We start from the raw sequence: 24,029 nt of genomic DNA, 5'->3' as shown, positions 1-24,029 counted from the left end.
AGCTGGGGCAGGGAGAAGGGGAGGAGAGTGAGAAGTTGAGCTGACAAGGTTTCAGGTATGCTTCTGAAACTACCTGGTCTGCTTTTAGGAATGCATCTGAGACTTTCTGGTTTCCACCAAGCAGAAAGGGTAGCGTTAGTAATGAGAAGCAAAGAGTTTCTCTCCAATGGGGAAGAAAGGGATGAAACAAGGGGAAAAAAACCAAGATGATAACACGCCATGAAATCAGTACCTCCACTGAGTCTATGGTTTTATTGTCCCAGGCTCAATGCTTTGGAAAGCATTCTGTCACTCTTCCTGGAGGGTTAGGACCGAGAGGGTCAGAGACAGTATGGGTACTCCGAGAAATGTTAACTCACTGGCGTTTCCATCCTTCACCAGCTGTCAGAGCACTCCATCTGTGCAAGGCCACTGCTTAATCACCCCTGGGTGTCCCCAAGGGGCTCGGAGCACTGCACGAAATGCACCAAATTCCAGGAGGAAGCCAGGAATTTGATGATCCTGTTACAAAGGCCATGCACTAGACCATGCAGAGCTGTGCTAGCACATACCAATTACCTCGTATTTCAGACAGTAAATGATTAACATGTATGTCTCAATGCAGAACACCTGTTCTCAGCTTGCACTTAGCCTCAAAATTTCCTGCTTCCATTCCGGGCCTGGAAGAGCAGTCCATATGCCCAAAAGCTTGTCCCCCCTTCCCACCTATGGTAACAGATCCAGCAGAAGACGTACCAGTTCCAGAAACAAACTTTGTTCAATTATCTCTTCAGATCATCTCAGCCAGTGCAGTACTACCCATATTGCTAGCAAGAGAATCAATTTCCATGTATATGTAAAGGGTTGGCTTCTAGCAAAGATTTATATAATTGTATGTAATGTGAAGTTCAGTTGCAACATCAAAAGGAAAATTACTTTTCCTTTCATGAGATCTGGGATTTTTCACTCATTTGTTTTGGCAACAGCCCTGATCACAAACACAGTCCACAATACTATGTTTTTTTTAAAAACTCCACAAACCAAATCAGGAGATGCTAAAGGAAATGAACCCTAAAGTGGGGGCAGCAGGATAGTATCTAACATTTCTGCAAACAATCCATTTGTCACTTTCATGGACCAGGGTTAATTAATATTCTATAAAGGTCTTCCAAAAGCTGAATACCTCTCAAGTTCTGAATTCATGGGGCTGACCTTAGACTTTCTCAGAATGATTTTTAATGCAGTCTGTTATCAGCAAAACCCGTTTAAACACATGTCCCATCTGCCAGTACCCCATTTGCAAAAGAGCTTCTTATATTTGCAGACAGTAAAGCTTCTGCCTGCTTCCCTCTCTCCTCTAAATACCAGCTGTATGGTAATGAGCACAAACAGCTGAAAAATACTGCACAGTAACAAAGCTGGTACGAAGCGGGTAGAACAACACTTCCACTCAATGAAGCAGTTGTAGCATGAATTTAGCAGATTAGCTATTGAACAGGGGTGGGGGCAGGCTTGGAAAAAATGCAAAGGGTCTGCACAGATAGCAAGAAAATGAAAAGAGACCAAAGGGGCACAAGCTACCAAAGAAAAGCCCAAATTCTAAAGTACTTTTGTTGAACTGCATGAACCAATTCTTCAAATTTTCTAAGGCTTATTCCTCGCATACTAACGATATGCCAAATGCTATTCTGATCATCTGCAAGTTCAGTTAGTTTTTAAAGGTGGCAACTTGTTAATGAAAGTTTTCCATTCATTAGCAAATCTCTTCATTGGCTGGGGGTGGGGGAAGTCCTTAAGAACAGGAACATGCTCTCCTACTACAATTTCTGGTACTTTCAGCATGTGTGACCAACAAGCACCATATTATCTATAAAAGTGTTTCATAATAGCCCTCTCAGCCTATCCATTTTTGTAAAGCCTTTTTTTAAAATGCTGGCGACATCCACATTACCTTCCAGACGCTGACAAGCTTTTTAAGCAGTGAGCGTAAAAAACCACTTGCTTTTAAGAAAACTTGTGCATAACTGCATTCAGCTGACGTACAGACAAGGCACACAGTTGAGTATTTGTTTATGCAAGTAGCTAATTAGATATACACTGTTTGCATAAAGTCTAAAAATTGCACATGCACTTTTGCACTTGAAACTGTATGCATCTATCTACTGGCAGATGTGAAAGACGCACGCAGTTTTGACACATAAAGCTGACATGAAAATACACAACTTTTTTCTTGTTTGCGATTTCCCAGCGGCATCGAGAGTGTTACTGTTGCTTTTGGAGAATTGGAGCCTAATGCTTTCTAAGAAAAACACAGAAAAAGATGGTGTATTGACACTGCCCAAACAGTGCCCTGTTAAAAGTTTGATACATAGGGCTTCAGGTTTTTTAATTCCCAATTTAAAAGCCTTACTGTTTCAATCCCTGAGCTTGCTAACATTTGTCTTTTGTAACAAGTAAGGCTAGTAAGATTTTCTTTTTAAAATTCACCTAGTAAGACATACTGCAATAAAAACTCTAAAAGTAGTGAAGAGTGAAACCTCCCCATCTGGGGGGGAAAAAATACATTTACCTCTAAGATCGTCATAACGCTGCTCTTAAGAAAGGACGTATAATCTTTTAACCTTTATACGTCGCACTTAGAGAGTTAAACAGAACACACACACAAAATTGGCTGTGTTACTGGCTTCTTTTCACTGCTGATCATAGAATAAACAAAAAAAAAAGAGAAAGCAATTTTCTCAGGGCATGAAAGAGCTTGTCATGTGGCTATACAATGGCATTCTCAAATGACATTTTTATTGCTTATGTCTATCATAATCCTGTAATAGAAGAAAAAAAAAATCACTATTAAATCTCATTGGAAGTCTCCACCTAATTTCAGATTTTAATCTAGGTCAAATCTATTGAATTTAAGTTAAAGAACATGTACTTTGATCCTTCCTGGAGAATTCTAGCACCCATTTCACAGTATTTTTCATATTTTAAGCACCTTAAGGATTTAATAAAGAGTTTAGCAAAACACAAAACAGGTAACAAGCTAACAGACATTTTGAACATACAGAGATGCATAAAACATTAACTAATGATTAATTCATCATAAACCACTTATTGGTTAAAAAGTGTTAATATTCAGTCAATATATTTATTGTCAGTCATTAAGATTATCAGTGGTTCCCACAATTTTCTGCACTTCAAAATTTCATAAATATCACTCAGTTCTTATTTTTTTAATCTGTTCTCTGAAGTGTTCAATATGCACCAGGATGAAAACTGTTTGCTTAAAACCACTATGTAAATGAAAGTATTTTTATTATGAGAGAAGGTGCAATTCTTTGTTGATGGAAACTACTTTGGTACTTTCCAGATATGTGTATTTCTTCAACTCATCAGCACTCCAGGAGGAAGGAATATGATACTACATAAGTTCTGTATCTAGATGGTATTAGCTATGCTACTAAGCCAGATTTGCCTTGCTCGTTATCTTCAAAGGAGCTTGAGCTTCTCAATATTACTGCTTACCTTTTCAGGCTATCGTCCTGATATACAGACTAGGGTATATCAGGTATATGAAGCAGACTCAATGAACAAGGAAAGCACCACTTATTGTGGAAGATTTAAACTTGAAAGGTGCAAGATTTTTGCATGTTCCATATGAAATCTTCTAAAATTCCATGTTTTACTACTTAGAAACAAAATTAGACATTCACAGAAACAAAACCAAAGCTGTCTACAAAAAAACCCATTATCTTTTTTTTTGAAAATATGACACAAGAAAAAGCTCGCCACTGAAACTGGCAGAGCTATACTCACTTATTCCTAAAGTTTAACCTCAATATCTTCATTGTTATATCATTTGGCCAGAACACCAACTACACCAACTAGAACACTGTCATAAGAAAAGACTGGAATGAATGTTGGCTCTGTTGATAAACAGTGACATGAGAAATAATCAGAATCACAGAACGGTTTGGGTTGGAAGGGACCTTAAAGACCATCTAGTTCCAACCCCCCTGCCATGGCCAGGGACACCTTCCACTAGACCAGGTTGCTCAAAGCCCCATCCAACCTGGCCTTGAACACTTCCAGGGAGGGGGCAGCCACAGCTTCTCTGGGCAACCTGTGCCAGTGCCTCACCATCCTCATTGTAAAAAATGTATTCCCTATATTTAAGGCTTATATCTATAATAATTTTTTCAGACCATACATCCCAAGATGATGACCCTTCTGTTTGCAAAGGTCGTTTCAAGAGACACTGACACAGTGCCTGCTTTGGATACCAACTTATTCTACTCAAGAAAAATATATCAGGCATCTCCAGTAGTTCAGTTCTGCAGTGTCTCAAGTAATGCACATACAATGGTTGCCATTAACAAGGAAAATGTACTTCAAATGTGCTTTAATATCCAAAGTTTAAAAAACCCAAAACCCTGCCAAAAAAATCCACAAACAAAAGAGAAATCAAAGTTGCTTTGTCAATGCCCTTTTTATTTCAAGCCTAGCTGTACTTTTACCAGCACTTGTCCAAACTCTTCACGTGCTTCTAGCACATGGAAACCTTTAAACACTAACAGTCTTGAAAAAATACTAAATATTATCTATATTCATGAGTATGAACAGTATTGAGGAGAAAACAGTGACTCATTTTAAACAAGAATAATTTTAACTGTATTGACATTTCTAGGATATTTCTTTAACTTAAAAAGATGAACATACTTCCCTTACAAGTAATTCATGTACACACAACAGATAAAATAATCACATTTCAAAGCGTGATCTTCCGGAACAGATTGAAAAGATGAAAACAGAGGAAGATTTATAGACAGCACTATACTGCCCCTTCACGTCTGCTACAGAAACACCACCACAAGATGCATGCTGTAAAAGAATTCACTGAAAATTAACATAACTATGTTAAACTGTAATTGTCTTACATTTTCATATTTGATAGCCCCCCCGCCTCCCCCAATAAAACATACAGACAATGGAAGACAATTAGAATAAAATTAAGCTTTTACTTTAGTGGGAAATGACTTTTTTGTACTTTGATGTTCATATGTAGTCCTTTCTCCTAAAAAAAGGTATCAATCTTCCACCTTGATTACATAGCGCATTACAATTTAAGAATAAAACAATTCAGTTAAATTTACCATTTCCCTGGGGGGGAAAAAAAAAAAAAAAATAAAATGAATATACATAGCCATGAGAGAAAGTTTTAAGTTAAAAATGGAACAGTAAAGCTTCCATCAGAATCATCTCTTAATGGTATGAGAAATTGTTTGTAAGTATCTAAGCTATTTCATACTACTTACAAATTCCCTCAACTTTTTAAATAATACAATTTCCCCCTAAGCATCCTGTTTCTTCTAATTTAAAACATAATTGATACTTTGCTTGTAATTTAGTGTTAAATTTGTTGTTCTGATTGATGTATGGGTTTTTGTTACAGGTAGCATTAGGTAGAACATCAATCAGAAACTTTAGATTTTAGACAAAAAGAGGTGTCCCATATCTCCATAAGGCTCACCCCTCACAGCAACATTAGCACATGTACGAGGCAAACAAGTCCACTATGTATATAAAAGCGTTAAGCAAGACTTTCATTGAGTCAGGAATAATGTTTTCCAAAGAGTAATCTAATAGTTTATTTATCACTGCTTTGATGACTTAACCTCCTCGTAAAGACTACACTTTGAGAACAATTTAAAAAAAAAAAAATAAATAAATCAGTATATAGTTGCACCTTGTGGCCAAGATATGACCGCAGAGTCATGGATGATTTCTAAAATCTTGGTGGGATGATAGTATGTTTCCTGGGAAAACACAACTAGAAAAGTAGACAGAAAACGAGGCAGCTGGCATCTTTATCTGGTTTGCAAGTAGATACCTAATAACTATAAGCACACGGTATTTCGCAAGTACATTGCCTGTCCGCACAACTTGAAAATCGTTACTATGGGGAACGTGAACTTTATTAATAAATAATTCAATCTTCCAATGCATAAATGCTCAACTGCCCCCTCCCCTCTCTTCATTATTAATCTTATTAATTTTGGATAACCTTCTTGCCTGTTTAATCTCCCAGCCTTTTCAAAAGTAAGAACTTGAATAGAAAAGCAAGAAATGTATTATAACTTAATCTCTGGTTTGAGTAAATCTGTATTTTCTACCTCTTCAATGCAGCACAGCTATTCAGTTTCAAACTGAATACTAATCTTGAGAAATCAAGGTTCCCTAGTCCAGTCTTCATAATGTTGTTAAACTACATAAAAGACAACAAGATTTTGTAATTCTATTCTGTGAAAAAAAAAAGGAATAATGTAATTACTTTTCTGTACGTTCTACAGACACGTGGCAAGGCAAAAGTATAAGCTATTTTCTATTTCAAAAGCTGTAGTTTGCTTGCACTTGAAAACAGTTAGTAACCAAAAAAATAAGAGGAGTGAAGCATGGTACGAGTAAATTTATACCATTAATAAAGAAATTTCTTAGGTTTTATTAAAATTAATAGAGTCCAGTTGTGTGGAGGACTACATGCTACAGTTAGCATTTCTATACATACCTGCTAGGATAAGTCTTTTGGTATTTTAGAATAAAGTATATTACTCATTCATGTTAATAGGAAAAAATACGTATGTTCACACCATTTGTTCAGATAAGCTACTTAACATATTTTCATCTCCAGAAATTCATGGGTGACTTTTCTGCAGCAAATCCATAAAATACAGAAATAAATGGCAGAACTTAAGTTCTAGCTCTTTTCCGTTCAGATTTCAGTATTAGGAAGGGGAAAAATTAAGCTTTTTTTTCCTTAAAGAAACTGGTCTTTGTAGAAAAACTTACTACAGTAACTTGGCAATTTCCCCAGTATTATGAAAACCCTCTCAAGCTAGGACAAGAAAAAGCAGTTCTTCCCAGCCCTTCCTACAATATGATCAATTGGCATAAAAAATGTACAGGATGACAAGGACCTTACTGAACATCATTGGGAACCAAAATTATATTTTTCATTATGAAAACAGAATGGGGTACACAATGAGACCACAAAACAAACCACTAAGTTGCACAGAGGCAAATATATTTTTTAAAAAACTAAAATGGCAAAATTTACAGGTTTTTTTAAATTTATGCTCAAAATAGTTCATGTGCTACAAATGTCTATATCATATATAAGATAAGCAATGCTTAAGTAGAAAATGTGCCTCAGAAAATTCTTTTGCTTATAAAATACCCTAAAATGGCACGCCAGAGTTCTTCCTTTTATGTGCTCTTTATTAACTCCATGGGACATTTTAGACATGCCATAGCATCACAAATGTCTCTCTGGGTCAGCTAAAAAAAAAAAAAAAATCCATCTAGCTTAGCAGAGTCTGCTGATAATTTAATTGTCATCATAGACTAAACCCCTGTCTATTAGACTATTCAAGTCACCTGCACAGAAGTACAACTTTTTCAAGAAGGAAGAGGAAAAATTAAGTTGGATTATGAACAGTTGTGAAAAAGGGTGCAAAGCAGTTCTCTGAATGATGTAGTTTGGAAGTTTATATGCTGACAGACTTCAAACTTCAGTGCAATTTGCATTCTTCACAATAATGGTAAAAAGGACACTTAAAGACGATCTCCCATTTTTTGAACTTACAGCACACACACCTCCTCAGATTTTACTACATTATTATTACTATAGCTTTTTATGTTTACACATATACTATGTATTTAAGAGTCCAGCTTACAAGGGCTTCTTACACAGCTGCTTCACCAAGGTCAATGTAGGGCATCCCCTCCCCAACACTCTTACAAGAAATAGTTTCATAACTACTGGTATGCCATGCATAGCAAAAATCCATTTTTCCATAACCATAAAGAAAACATCCAAAGGATTGTCTATTAACAATGGGAAAAACAAAATTCAAGCTTTCTCTTCTGACCACATGCAAGTAGAAACTAAGGGACTTAAAAGACAAGACAGTTGTTCTATAATAAATCTTGAAAACCAGTTATTACAGTTATTTTAGTGACAATATGTGGCCTTTATGTATTTTCTCCTCTACCTAGTCATATTTTTATTTTATTTTATTACACAAAGTATCAGTCACCACACTATATGGGATCTTTCCCTTAAAACATGCATTCTGAGCTTTGAAGTGAAGCTGGCACTCAAGGGAACCGCTATGACCTCTTCAGGGGGTTCTCCTTTAAGAAAGGCATTGCTGCTTAGAACTTCAGTATCAGATTAATTGAAAGGTTTTTGATTAAGAACAGGGAGTTTATTTCTATCACACTGGTAGCACCTAGAGGTCAGGTGCCCGTAACTACAACAATCCAGCATGCAGTCTGCAAGCAAGGCATAAAACAAGATTAAAATGGAACTATGGCATAGTATGGGTGTCCAACACTTGGTGTCAGGTCTTCTTTGATGGATTCTCAAACAAATCATGATATATTCTTTCTCAAGAATATATTCCTGTTTGAGAAACTTCATGGTATCATCTACAGTGTCATTTTTTAAAATGATGTAAAGTTCTTGTCAACTGCAACTGTCACCCTGGGAGTACTAATACTTCAATACCTTCTACCACTACAAATTTTTTCTATTTTGCTGACATGCATACACAGAAACAGCCACACTTTTAGCAATAGGGGTCTGGCTGCTTGGTGCTATAGCAACTCATTTTTTCAATTCTGTCTTTTGTCAAGCCTCACTTTGTGTGTATCTCATGTCATTTATAGCCAATGAAGCAATGCTCTATCTACAACACAAGCCTGGGACTGGGGTGGCACTGCCTAGCTTTCTGCACCCTGTGATAACTATATTGCTAAACAGTCTCTGAGTTTGCAGCTTCCACCAGAGAAGCAAGAAATGCCATTTCCCTTCAAGCAACCACTGTAAAGAAACTAAATTACTGCATTAAGACCACAAAAGTTGCATCTGTAGATAAGCTGAATCTCTCACATTTTTATTTAGAATAATCTATCAAATGCTCCTGACCACTTCCAATTTTGCTTTCAGCTGAGAAACAGATTTAGGGATTTTTGTATTTTTATGAAAATAAACACAGCTGTAAATCAGAGCTCAAACACTCTCATTCATAAATGAAGAAAAAAGCACATTTTACACTTCAAATGTAGTGGTGATTTTTCAACACGTAATGAACTTTGTTTACAAAGTAGTGCCCTCAAAATCTCTTTTCAGAGAGTCTCTATGCAGCAGTATGTCATCCTCCTGCCTACACCTTCTGTTGCTTCTGTATGGAAAAACTGTCTTTCACTAAACCTTGATTCAATGAATACTAACTATCTGGATGCAGAGACATAAACACATTTCAGAAGCAAAATTACAATTTCAGAAAAAAATTCATGTATCCCAGAATTTTTCCCCATTCCAAATTTTAAAAAAAAAAGTGTGTATCACACAAAATAGGTTAATTCACATTATTTCCAGTTCCATTTATATATTGAAATTTTTTTACCATACTTCACAAATAAATATATACAATTTTACTTAAAACAGGACAGCAAAATCTGAGGAGGATTTAAGTTTAAGGCCATTTATTAATAATCAAGCTACAACGACAACAAGAACTGAATTTTAATGTCCACAAAACCAAATGCATTCCTAAAGCCTCACTAATATGGGAGCTTGACAGAAGAGAGAAGTAGAAAGGGTCACAGGACCTTCAAGAGGTCTCCACTCTCAGTGGAAATTACACTGTTCCCAAAAGGATTAGGACACAATAGAGTTGTCTCACTTGGCTTTGTGCTAGATGCCTTCTAGACCAGTGCATAGTGAGAACACCACAAGTGTCCAGTTCTTGAAACATCTTTTCTGTATCGCCCCTGAGACCTCCAACTTTTAACTTGTTGCAACCTGACATGTGCCCAGCATTCAATGCAAGTATTTTTTCCATTTCAGTTTAACAGGAAAGAAATCACTGCTGCTTTCCCAAGTCCAGCACAGAAAGACAGGGGTTCTTAGCAGCAGATGCTTGCAAGTTTGGAGGCTATGACAGCAGCCATCCATGAGGTGAAAGAAACAAGGATAGAAAGGACATAAGGCAAGATTACCTTAGTTTCCAGATTTCTTTATAAAGTTACTGTTTACAACTACACCTTAGTTCTTGTCTCCTCTCTTGTGCGTACAGAATAGAAACTGTGTACTGAAGATAAGCTGGCAGAATTTATTTCATTATTGTTTTTAAGACATGAGGGGTGAAGGACTGGAAAACCCAAAAAAGTTTCCTTATTTATAATACATTAAAAGACAATATGCAAGGTTTTTCCCATTTAATAGTCTTCCTACTGAAAACTGAGCTCTTGTTTATACTGAAAAAATTCTGATTACTTTAAAGCTAGTATATAAGACAAAATAAAGGGAAAGAAAAATAAAAAGGGAAGAACTTCATGTTTGTTCTGCTGGATAATAGTAGTAAATTTGATAGTTTGCCTAGCTGTGAAAATCCTTAATGAAGGCACAGGTAAAACAGGGCAGGTAAAGCTTTTGGTTTGATACGGTTTTAATATGCCTGTAATAGATACACATAATCGAGGGCAGAGTCTTACAAAGCAGCGCTGCTGCTACTTACTGGCAAGAAGCTAGAAGGAAATCTTGAAACTCTCCCTGAAAGAACAGCATCTATATCTGTGTACGTATTCTGAGGATTGTTATTAAGTAGTATTAGATAATGAGATGCTATGCCTCCCCAGTTCTGAATGGGAGAAGAAAGGAAGAAATTACCTACTAGCTTTAATATTGCATACTACGGAATGAAAATTATATATTGTATTTTAAAAATAAACCATGAAGTTCACTGTCAAAGGAATTCAGAAGTTCAGAAAGGTTTTTAGCATATTTATAAGCAGCAACTGACATCCTTTAGAAATACAAAGATGGTTGCATATATTAGGTTTTATAATAGGGCAACAGCTTTGTGATCCATGTCATTACATGCTTTGGAATGCCACATCCAATATCTGGCACTCTGATTCTTCAAGGACAACATACATTTGTATGGCCTCTCTACTGGAATGCATACTGATATTTTGTTCCTTGAGAGAAAATTAAAAAAGGTTATTGATAATGCTGAGCTAATTTAAAGATTGGAATGAAATGATTGGACAATACTCTCTTAAGGTACATACAATACAGAGGGGGCTAACATTTGGGGAAAAAAAACACCATATATTCAATTGCTTTCATTTTGTTGGCTACTTTGCAGCAGTAATTATTTTTCCCCTTAATTTCAGTATTTGTTTTAGAAAGTTAAATTGGAAACATCTATAAAGAAATATAGTCTCTTTGAAGTCCAAATGTTTGCATTTAATTCCCTTTCTCCAGCATCTCTTTCTTCTCTTCCCCCAAATTTGTCTCCTAGGAAGCTTAAAAAGAAAAAAAAAAGCAGCAATACTTCATGTTTGACTGTTTAGTCTCAAGACTCCACAGACTACTCACTCCCCCATACGTCCACATACCATCAAAACAAACTATTTCTCAAAACTCTGTAAAGAAGTTAAAACTCCTAGTAAAGATCTAAGCTTCAAATTCGTGCCACATTATAGGAATACAGAAAAAATGGACCAAGAATAAAGTGTGTGTCCTGTGTCGCCTCACGGCAAAGAATTTCTTGCATGAAAGTGCACAAATAGGTATCCTGACTTCATGGTTCTGAAAGGTAAGCAAAAAGGTTGAACAACTTTAAGATACAGGCAATCTGAAATTAAAATCAGATAAACAGTAGGAAACAGTTTAAATGACATCTAAAATGACTACTTAGTACAATTCTTTATTCTTCAATAATTCTGTCCTATATTTCACCCCACTGGGGTTTGATTTGTGTCATCACAAGTACCTTTGCAAAAAAGATTCTATTTATCTTCTTCCAAATACATAAATATACAAATACTGTAAATTATGCATAAACTCACTAAAATATGTAAAAAAAATTATGATGTTTATATCACGAAGATTAAAGAGAATGAAGAACCACCCACTGCAGGAGAAGATCAGGTTCAAGACCATCTAAGGAATCTGAAGGGGCACAAGTCCATGGGACCTGATGAGATGCACCCATGGGTCCTCAGGGAACTGGCAGATGAAGTTGCTATGCTACTATCCATCATATTTGAGAAGTCGTGGCAGTCCGGTGGAGCTCCCAATGACTGGAAAAGGGGAAACATAACCCCCATTTTCAAAAAGCGATAAAAGGAAGACCTGGGGAACTACAGGTGTCAAGTCTTACCTCTGTGCCCAACAAGATCATGGAGTGGATCCTCCTGGAAGCTATGCTAGGGCACATACAAAGTAAGGAGGTGATTGGTGACAGCCAACATGGCTTTGCTAAGGGCAAATTGTACCCAACAAATTTGGTGGCCACCTACAATGGGGTTACAGCGTTGGCAGATAAGGGAAAAACAACTAATGTCATCAAGCTGGACTTACGCAAAGCATTCGACACTGTCCCACATGACATCCTCGTCTCTAAATTGGACAGACATGGATTTGATGGATGGACCCACTCAGTGGATAAGGAATTGGCTGGATGGTCGCACTCAAAGAGTCACAGTCCATAGATCGACGTCTGAGTGGAGATCAGTGACAAGTGGCGTTCCTCAGGGTCAGTATTGGGTCCGGTGCTGTTTAACATCTTAGTTGGTGACATGGCCAGTGGGATTGAGTGCACCCTCAGCAAGTTTGCCGACAACACCAAGCTGTGTGGTGCGGACAACATCCTAGAGGGAAGGGAGGCCATCCAGAGGGACCTCGACAGGATGGAGAGGTGGGCCTGTGCAAATCTCATTTAGTTCAACAAGGCCAAGTGCAAGGTCCTGCACCTCGGCCAGGTGAAACAAATACAGCCCTGGCAATAAGTGGCTTGAGAGCAGCCCTGCCAAGAAGGACTTGGGGGTGTTGGTGGATGAAAGGCTGAGCACGAGCCAGCAATGTGTGCTTGCAGCCCAGAAAGCCAACTGCATCCTGGGCCGCATCAAGAGAAGTGTGGCCAGCAGGTCAAGGGAGGTGATTCTACCCCTCTATTCCACTCTTGCGAGACCCCACCTGCAGTGCTGTGATCAGTTGTGGGACCCCAGCACAAGACAGACATGGACCTGCTCAAGCAGGTCCAGAGTAGGGCCACAAAGATGATCAGAGGGCTGGAGCACCTCCCCTGTGAGGACAGGCTGAGAGAGTTGGGATTGTTCAGCCTGGAGAAGAGAAGGCTCTGGGGAGACCTTCTAGCGGCCTTCCAGTACTTAAAGGGGGCCTAGAGGAAAGGTGGGGAGGGACTTTTCTTGATCAGGAAGTGTAGTGACAGAACGAGGGGTAACAGTTTCAAACTGAAAGAGGGAAGACTTAGATTAGATATTAGGAAGAAATTCTTTACTGTGAGGGTGGTGAGACACTGGTGCAGGTTGCCCAGAGAAGCTGTGGCTGCCCCCTCCCTGGCAGTGTTCAAGGCCGGGTTGGATGGGGCTTTGAGCAACCTGGTCTAGTGGAAGGTGTCCCTGGCCATGGCAGGGGCTTGGAACTAGATGATCTTTAAGGTCCCTTCCAACCCAAACCATTCTATGATTACAGATAGAGAAGACAGTTTGATTGAGAGGTTTTTTGCTCACTAACATTGTTCAAGCTTAAGTAGAGCAAATCTGAATCACAAATCTTGAAATCACCAAGAAAACATGAAGCCTTAGGGCCAATTATTAAATAACATGTCTTAACTTCTATATCAACATACATATGCAAATGTCAGACAATGCTAAGAGCAAATAAATGCAGATATGTCTTGAAAGATTAGTTTTATTAGGCTTGCAGTACCTATTATGACTGGGTAACTATGTCTGAATAACCTCAGGGAACGTAAATTGCCTAGTGAAGCCCAAAGACTATGCTGAAAATTTTCAGCAATTATGAGTTCATATAGCCTATGTGTCTACTGCAAGAAGCTGCCAATGCTACCTAGGTCCCCCAAGTCAGAAAGGCACTCCAAATTAGTGGACAGGTGCAAATGATGTTTTTTAATATTCCCGCACTTCAGTGACCAGTGAGAATTTTTACTGAAGGTTTCCCTCTGTATCAGGAAGAGAGAAGTCAGGGTGGGTGGGCAAGTGTGCATCTGGTGGGGGGGTGTGAAGCTTTCTCCACCGCCTCTCCTCACTGCCATGTTTTCAAGAATGAATTAATTCCCTGAGGATGTCTTCAATCACTTACTCTGTCCACACACCAGAAAGGTCACTTCTGATACAAGCTCTTCCTAAATCAAGAAAGGTAAGGCTGAAACTGCTAAACACAACCATAAAAAGAAAAATATACAGTATTTCTGGACATATAAAACGTTCATTTGTGTGCTCAAATTAAAATGGGCCAGCACTTCAGAACAGGAAACTATTTCCTCTTGACCCTCTCAGAAGTTTGGATGCCTTCCCAGAAATCTCAAAACCAGCGCAGGGCTTAGTACTGTGCCTGCAAGACAGCTGCATCTGGATACAACCCTTCATGGGAATGCACAGGACAAACCAAGTAAGACAGGTTGAACAGACGTAATAAACTGAGGTGGTGCCAGGTCCAGAAAGTGATCCACGTTAAGCAGATGCTCCAAAGAAATTTCACTCAGTAAGGCAGCGCAAGAGGCAGGCCATTTGGAAAGCTAACTTCAGTTATGCCAACAGATCTCATGGAAACCCATGATTGCTCACACAGATTGGTACCAGGCAGTTCAAGCTGCCTCCTCTTCTTCTGGATGGAATGGCTACAACTCACTGAAGCTTTTTCCCCCATGATGATCAGCTCTTTATGCAACAAGAAAACAGAAGCAGACAAGAAACGTAAAGAAATTTACAGCAAACTAATTTGACAATTAAATGGAGTAATTCCAACAAACTTTCTCTAACCTATGAGCACAGAGAGGCATCTTAAACATCAACAAACCAACCCTAAAATTAATCTACTTCTGCAATTTTAATTCACATATTATTACATATGAATTAGGCACTGACTAAAATAGCTGCTGTTACTATTCAATCCATTTGCTTTCTAAAGTGAAGAAGTACTGCTATGGACATATGCCTTCAATAAATCTGGAAATTAATTTCAACCCTCCCATTAATTGCAATTAGTGTCAAATTTTTATAGTGCAAAGTGACCTGAACACATAATGAATGATATTTCAAACATGATGAGAAAACTAACAATTTCTATCAGAAGCAATTTTATACCATTAGATAAATCTCAAGTCAGAAATAGCACAGACACCACAGATCCTGCGATAGGCTAAAGGGATGATGTAGCCTTGCTTTCTTTAATTTGTACGATTAGTTTTTTGCCATGTGCAGTGTCCGTTAGATAATCTTACTTATTTCTTGCATCAGTGTGAATGGAAACTGCAAATAAGCGTGTAAACTGGCAAGCTCACATGTTTAATACATGAAACAAACAGAAGATTATTATTGTTTAAAACAAGCACATTCTTCCAAGAAAAGAAAGGTGCACAAGCATCTGTTCTGGGTGCTATTCAAGAAAAGAGAATTGGTACCAACTATGAGGGTTTATTATCTGCCTGGAGATAGTAAAGCAAGGGTAAGAAGTGGAAATTGATTGACATCTAATATTTTATTATACTTAAACCTAAACACATGTATTAAAAAAATGAATTAATAGATGCCATAGCAGCAGTATTTTTTCAACCTGATGGCTTATCTGGTTCAATTATGAAATATTAGACTAGCCAGCTACATAATTCCTCGTTTCATTAAAGGAGGTGTGTGGGCAGGAAGGGCTTCCCAGAACTGCACACAGCATAAGCAGAGAGTCAAAGGACAAGAACATTGTGGTTGTAAAAAGGCAGGAAAGAAAAGGGAGATACAGAATACACACTAGACAGCAGAAGACTTGTTTGAAAGCTTGGTATTTAGACAGGATTTGGAGGAGAGGCAAAAGAAGGGAAGACTGAGAGGCCATGAAGAAATTGATGGGAAGAATTCAGTCTGAAATTTCACTGACAACAAACCACAGGAGAAATGCAAGATGGAATGTAGCAGTGCTGCAAATATGTTAAAATTGCAAACATTCTTGCCAGCTGCTGCTGTTATCACGAGAATTAATCTTGTGTTAGGGTTTATTAATAGCAACATGCTTTGCAAGAGACTGCCATTTGTACTTGCAGAACACTGTATCATGCAGATTGACTTAGAGCAACAAAATCTTAACTGTTTAAGTTCAGTAGTAAGTCTACCTAAACACAAGGTAAGTAGGGAAAAAAAAGGCATTAAAAACATACCAAAAATACCTTTGTAGCACCTCTGCTGCTGTTTTTCAATTTTTCACAAAGTAAAACTCTGTGAGGAGAGTGTCCTTAGAAAGACAGCAATACAGTGTCACCTACAGACTCCTGGCCTATAAGCCAAGGAACAGTTTTCTGTTTCTACCAGCCAACACCACATTATGTTTTATTCTCATTTTGTCATCTATCTTTCATCTCTACAAGCAGTAACCTCTCTGTACTGGGACAATTTTGCATACAGCATTTAGGACAAAGTTATCATAATACAAACAGCAATACTGGTAAAGAAAAGTATGCTTTTTAAACCCATGTCTATATATATAAATGGAGGCATCTAAATCATGAGGAAAGACCCCACATGATACAATGTAAGAGTGGTATGCTGCAACCGGTTATCTTCTTTATGCACTAGCCACATTACAAGCTGAAATATATGCTAAGAAACTGGAGTCAAATGCACTTTTAGAAATTCCACAGGAAGGTACACATATTAAAATATCTAGCCTCAATTTTGCATGTATTTGCATATTACAGATTCCTAAAATAAGTCTTTTACCTACCTGAGTCTTCTACATACAGGTTGTCTCTTTTTCACAATGTACAAAAAAAAATCCTATCTACTACCTTGCATACGCAAAGCAATGCAGCACAAACAAGCTTAGTAAACTATCTGAAATAATGAACCATCTGAAATAGAAAGAAGCATGTTTTACTAATTACAACACAAAACATTTGCTGTCTTTGCCAGATGATTATACTATTCCCTGTAAAACAATAACATTTTCTTGGTTCACAGAGAAGTTTAATACATTAGCTTTTACTAAGTGTTATGCGTTCTTTTAATATTAAGTATAAAATAAGTTGCGTTACGGAAGTATTGCTAAACTTGGACAATTCATAAGGGAAGAACATATATAGAAGAATACATTTATACTTTTAGTATCATTATGCATTTTAACTCATTCTTCTTCCTTTAGCAAACAGTTTAGGGTCAGCAGATCTTTGGTGACCTTGCAATGTATTAGAATATGATCTACAAAACAAATTAAGAACACCACACAAATTAATCTTACAATGTTTTTCCTACTACAAAATGTTACTGTAGTAGCTAAGTTATTTAAAACATATATATTCTATCACCTTCTTGCACAGGGTCAACATTTTCTACAACATATATAACCAGCACTTCTCTTTCACAAAGACATGTATATTTGCAGCATATTAAAATGTAGTACAGTTTGCAATTATCATCTGAACTTTTAAGAAAAATCATTACTCTACTTCATGGATTGTATATTTTACTATTAAAATCATGTCCATTTGAGAGTCAAGTAGAGCAGTTTTTCTGAAATGTGATCAAACTGCACATGACTACACAAATCATCTGCAACCATCTCAATCCTCTTACCAAGAAACCTTGCAATCAAAGTGCTTACTCAAAAAAAAATCAAAAGTACAGACTTCCTGGAGTAAAAATCAAGGGAAAAGTCGCGTCAGCTAGAGTGGTGTTCTCTTTTCAAACAACAGAGTAACATTATGAAATACTTGAATAGAATTTAGAAATACACCTTTGCTGTCCCTATGCAAAACTGTATTTTCAAACAGTTTTGTCATGAAACAAAGATAAATAAGCATATCAGGAGATGGAAAGAAGGCAAAGAGAGACAGAAGAAGAGAGGCCCACTTTTAACAGAGGATGAATATGAGAAGCCGTGGGGAGAAAGCAGAGTATTAGCAGTCCAAAACTAGGCGAAGAGCAAGTGAGAGAGCACAGACCAGAGCCTCCGAGTTTGGAAGACAAACACAAGCTGAGCAGTGAAACTAGGAATGAGATGGGATCTTCACTCTGAGGAGTGGAACTATTTAAACTGGCAAAACCATCATTCCCTGACAGTAACGGTTCATCACATAAGGATGACAATCAATTGGTTGTTATAAGTGGCAGAGAGCCAAAATCAAGATGCTAATACTACAACCCTGCTTAAGACTTGTCTGGGTGTCATTCTATTTCAGTTTGACTTCCATTCAAAACCTGGGGAACACCAGAACAATGAGTGCCCCAGTTAAAATTAATTTGCCCTCTTTGTGTTTCTGCATTAAGAGGTAGTCATGACATGGCAGAAAATTTTTTCCTCACAAAGGATCCATTCCCCAAACCTGAAAAAGATCTGTTCAGGAAATTAAAATGGCTTCATTTGTCACAGAAGAAAAAGTGTTTACTTAGTGATACAAGGGACTGCAAAAAGAGAAAAAGGAGATTCACAGTTAAGGCAATTAGGTTTCAAAGCAATAAATGAAGTATTTAATTACACATTTCACGAGTTCCCCTCCGGCACGATCAATCAGCAAAGAGGCAGCTGGGTCAGTTTATGGCATCACTGCTGTCTCCCATTCCCTCTTTTCTTCTGCTGGATGCTCTAGCCTCCACAGCTTGAGACGATAAAAAAAACAGACTTTAAGCAGGCAAAGAGCTTTCACAAAGTCAATCCAGCATATTTTAATGGCTCGACGTGAATAACGATAAAGGTTTCTACAGACATCTAAACAATTCAGCACAAAGGAGTAAAATCGCCCAGGCAACCTTCCTTCTCACACCTCCAGAAGGGAAGTGACTGACTGCAGAATCATCCTTACATGCTTTTAGCATCTGCACCTGCGCATCATTCTGTAACAGACAGCACTGCTCATTGCATGAGAAATGCAAATTTTAAATGCGTGAAAACCACAAAGAAACAGATTTTAGCAAGTGTTAAATATAAATGAGTTTCCAATTGCTGCTTTTATCATGGCCAGAAATAGGTAGAACAATTTAAATATAAAAGTGTTTCTCAAGAGTCAGTATGGTGACAGAAGATCACTAAATATTCTGAAAATGCAGTCTCTGGGAGTTGCAGTGGAGGTTTGGACGAAAAACACCCACAATTACAAAACAAACAAAAACCACCAGCACACACACACGCTCCCCAATCCCAACAAGCTAGTTGCCAGAGGTTGTCCAAGTATTTTTGACCCAGTACAGCAGGTTGGACTAGATATGCACTGTTTAGCTAGCAATTTTCTTTTTTCCAGGGGACACAGGGAACAGCTGTTTGAACAGCAAACTAAGTGCTCCCTCCTACAAACGGCTATCTTAAGCCCAGAGCTTCTGTAATGCCCCACAGAAGGGGAGGGGTAGACAGAAGCATACTTCTGTGTGTGCCTAGTTCTACAGAGGCATAAACACTAGCTACACCTGACGGTATCCGTAGTTTTGAGGTTAAAAAAACCAGATTCTGGCATGGCTTGGCAAACCTCTTGTAAGCATAGCACGGGGCTCTTCAGCTGAGTCAGGTTAAACCACCCTACCTTGAGCTGACCAGATAAGAGGGTCTGTCCGCTTCTTTTCCCACTTCTGTGATACCTATTTTATTCCCTCTCAAGTACAGTACAGGGTCAACTGGTTTGCAAGTAAAATTAAAGAGATAATTGCAGAAAAAAGGAAAATAAGAAGGGTGAAGAGATACTTTTTAGACTGCCTCTGTTCCACATTAAGAAAATAAATAACACATCGCTTTTCTTCAAGGCTATCACCCCACACAGGAAAAAGTTTTATTCCCCTTGTGAGAGGAGATGGAAAGCATAGGAAAAGCAGATTCAGTGTGGAGATACTGCATATACTCAAAAAAAAAGAGAGGAAATAGTTCATTATTGAAGGTTATTTATCTTCTAAAGGAGTTACCCTCTAGGCAGAGTGTTACACAAGACTTAGTCTTGCTCATTTCTGTAACTTTGCAGTATTCCCTTCTTTCCACTCAAACCCATCAGCCTTTCAGTTAACTGCCTTCTGCCGGACCTCTGAAGTACTTATGTTTCATTCCAAAGATCTTCCAAAACTGAAACTCTAAAAATAATAAAAGCAAGAAAACAAACACTATAAATTGTAAGTTTAACAATGAAAAGTAAAACCTCTGTAAGGCTGGCTTTATTGTGAATATTTGGATATCCAGAGCAACGGACACGCTTCTTCACGAGAAACAAGAACAAACTTCCTTTCATGTAGATACCATCTGGTGAGTCCGGGACCTGTACTTCCATTCAGGTGACAATGTCTAACACAAACAAGAAAGTTATTCCTGACAGCCACTCGAAGAGGCTTCTTGCCACCAGCAGCCATAATGGAAGTTCCCTGCCACAAAGCCCAGAACCAAAAGGTCTCTTATAGCAGACTCAGGTCTGTGGGAATGCTCCGATTTGTCGCATGACACTCATAAGATTCCCTTAAGTTTTAAAGTAAAAAATTATACACGTATACTTACATCTCTCCCTCTCTCTATGCACACACACACTTTCACACATCTTTTTTCTTCATGCTCTTCTTACCAAATGATAAGAAATTCCAAAGGAAAAGGATTTTTTTTTTTTCATTTTGTGTTTAAGGGGAAAATAGTTTAGTTCCTTTTCATATTACTTAGGACCTGATCCAAAGTCAGCCGAAATACAGGAAAGTGTAAGACGGGAGAATATAACATTTCAGAGCAAGCTAAATAGTTTTTTTTGTCCATTAAGTAAATTCTTACTGTCATCCATGAAATAACATGCTGTACCCAAGCAAGAAATATGATTTGTTACTGAAAAATTCAGGACTACATCTCCCTGAAAAACTGAATGGATGGACTACTTCATTAAACTGTTGATGCAAGCATTTACATAGATTTGACTGACAATGAAAAGAGTGTTTTGGTTGTTTTAACACAGAAATGAAGGTATAAAGAAACAAGTCCAAATAAGTGCAGTTGTTCACACATAAGACACATTAGTATTTCAAATAAATTGTTAGCATACCAGTCAACCAGAGGAAAGAAAAGGAACTGGAGTCTCATTCCAAGCGCTCTGCTGTAGTAACAAATGGACTGATACCACACGTAATGCGTAAGACCAGCTCTTATATATAAAAAAACCCACAGGCTGGTATATAAACCAATGCTTAAATGCTTTATCCTATGTTCATGTAATATACAAGTACATCCTACGGAGGGAAGCGGTTCACTGATGAACTAAGTTGATGAATTGCCCAAATTTGGTCGGATACATTTTAAGGGTGAAACATATGCACATATAGCAAAACTATTCTCACAGAACGGTACAGTACAATAGAATCTCTGCTGTTTCTGAGAGTGCAGGCACTGAAAATGGATACATTTATTATCTTGACTTGTCTAGCTTGGAATATCACAGGGTGCACACTGAACCCCCTGCTTTATAAACAATTCAATGCTACTTTAAGCCACTTGAAATGAAGGAATGCTTCAAGTGAACAAGTAACTTCAACAAATTCTCCAGCTTATTAGCACTTCTTAAAAACATATATTCAATGTGATGAAATTGTCATACAGCAACCTCCAAGAGCAGTAAGTACTGGAATTTTCAGGAAAAAAAATTAAAAAATAAAGAGGTAAAACCCCCTATTTTTAAAGTACAGCTTTTGAAATAGTTAAGAATTCTAACAGTTCAGAAGGAAAAACACTTCTACTGTTAGAGGTTTAAGAGCAACCTAAGGGAAAAATCACATAGTTAATTAACAGACCAATTTTTTGCCAACTGGAAGCATTTACTATGGCAAACAAAATACAGCACTTCATTTTGGAACATACGTGAGATGTGTGACTCTCGTATGATCAACGATCAGCTGCAGTTACATTTCACTGAAGAACTAAATGATATCTGATACCTGAAGTGTGTACTGGTTAAAAGGTATTCCTTGCTTCTTCACATTATACTGCAAAATCTACTTCAGGGCCTACAAAAGATATGTCAATGGCTAAAAAGGACTATGGCTATGTCTACATTTGACAATACTGCATCAATGTTTTCAGTGACAGCTCTGAAGGAACACATATGCCTATTGGTTAAGTCCAGTACTTTCAGAGCTATGCACTAAAGTTATTCTGAAGTGCTACACAAAGAATGCTAAGCAATACTATTTTTAACTGGATTCAGATTAGTAGTATTGCAAACAAGTGTTTTAACTACATGAGCAAACTGACAAAATGCATAAGGGCAAACTGTTAAGTCGTGTGACCATTTATAGCGCACTTCTTGATAGAAGCCCAGTATAACTAATACAGAGGATGCAGAAGCTACAAATTGTCAGCTCTCATAGCGGAAATATTTTTACTCCCAAGGATCATAGTACACATTTTAAAGATGTTTTGCTTGGTTTAACGTATAATTAAGGAGGGAAAAGAAATGAGTTCAAACAAGGAGAAGGTCAATAATCTTTAAGTCAGGTCAGTGTATAAATGGCCCAATCACACACTTGCCAGAAAAAAAAGCTGGTATTAACATACTACCAACTCAATTAGAAGCAAACTGTAGCTCATGCTCTAAAGCACAACAAGTTTAGGCCTGAACATTAAATGCTAAATAATTCAATGCATTACTTATTAAATGAAAAGTAGAATTTTAAAATAACTCTAGGAGTTGCATTTTAGTGAAGACTTTGTGTCATGAAACACATCTTACATGAAAATACTTTCTTTGTTCTTGCTATGTTTAATAAAATGCTAAGTCACGTAACAGTATTATCTCATCTGTTGATATCCAAAATTAGATTTTTTTGTTTTGATGTTTTTTAATATGCAGAAATGAAAGTGCAGATCTTACATGCAACCCCTGTGTGTTAGCACAGAAGGAACCCAATATGGTAATCAATACGAGTTACATGCAGGCTTTGAGTGTTGCAAGGCATGAGACTAAAGGCAGAGCTCTCATCTTTTCCACTATCAACAGCCATCATACTGAGAATTATTAGTGTCAGAAGACAAGATAAATAAACTGATGATAGCTTAACTGGCAAAACATACATTTACAGCACTTCTTCATTTCCTCCTTAGTCATAATGCTAAAAGAAAAGTAGACACTGAACAGCTTCTTAAACCCTCCCAGACCTAAAACCTCTGAGTCATTAAACTGACTGCTTGAACTCTGTCTAGGACAAGACAACTGAGCCAGACTGTGGTCATTTTAGAACAATTCAAAGTCTTCAGAGAACCGCTTTAGAATTTTTTTTTTTCATAAATTTGTGATAAGTTAATGTACAACCACACTTCTCATTACAGAAAACACGCACATAGAACATCAGCATTAAAGTTCCAACAGTGTTACATGTTAATACAGCCACAAAAAGGCTCGTGAAATATATCTACTACACAGTATACTACGCTTTATCCAAGACAAAGAAACTAACTATCCAAACATACTCCAAACACTTATCTTCAAGAAACAGTTCTCAAATCATAAATAAAAAATTTGAAAGCATATCTATTAAAATAGTTACTTTATTGAATTCAACCTTACGAAATGTTCCTATTCAATGTTTAAACACATGTATAATATCTAATTTCAGAAAAAAATACTTTTCTAAATACACATGATCCAATATTAAACAGTCATATATATATGTTCTAATTTTCACATTGCTGCAGGTCGATATTATGTTGCTAGCTTTCAACACATGCCATATACCTTTTTCATATAAGAAACATGCTCAGATATGCAAAGCAACATAGTAAAAAGAAATCAAGCTTTCAAGGGTGATCTTGTCAAACAAATTTTGTCTATGATTTAACTAAGTTTGCTAAAAAGGAGTATGTTGACATTCAAGGAAAGTCAGCACATTTACAAATGCTGAGCCAGATTTTAAAACTTGCATCAATAAATGGAAATAATATTTATTCAGTAGCAACTGAAAACTCCAAGTAGCATTGGGAAAATTCACTATGAAGAGTAAATTTATTTATAGTTTTACTG

The 24,029-nt window shown here is 37.3% G+C and overlaps 1 protein-coding gene across 2 annotated transcripts in view; it reads right to left on the bottom strand.

The window, feature by feature from the left end:
- The window catches only part of FBXW7 (F-box and WD repeat domain containing 7), a 103,431-nt gene that overhangs the window by 57,235 nt on the left and 22,167 nt on the right, over window positions 1-24,029 (bottom strand). The gene's annotated exons all lie outside the window — the stretch shown is intronic.

The sequence above is a fragment of the Leptosomus discolor genome, chromosome 4 (genome assembly GCF_034619465.1).
Source record: "Leptosomus discolor isolate bLepDis1 chromosome 4, bLepDis1.hap2, whole genome shotgun sequence".
NCBI classification, from domain to species: Eukaryota; Metazoa; Chordata; class Aves; order Leptosomiformes; family Leptosomidae; genus Leptosomus; species Leptosomus discolor.
Note: the sequence above shows the minus strand (reverse complement) of the source record. Positions and strands in the feature narration are given on the sequence as shown.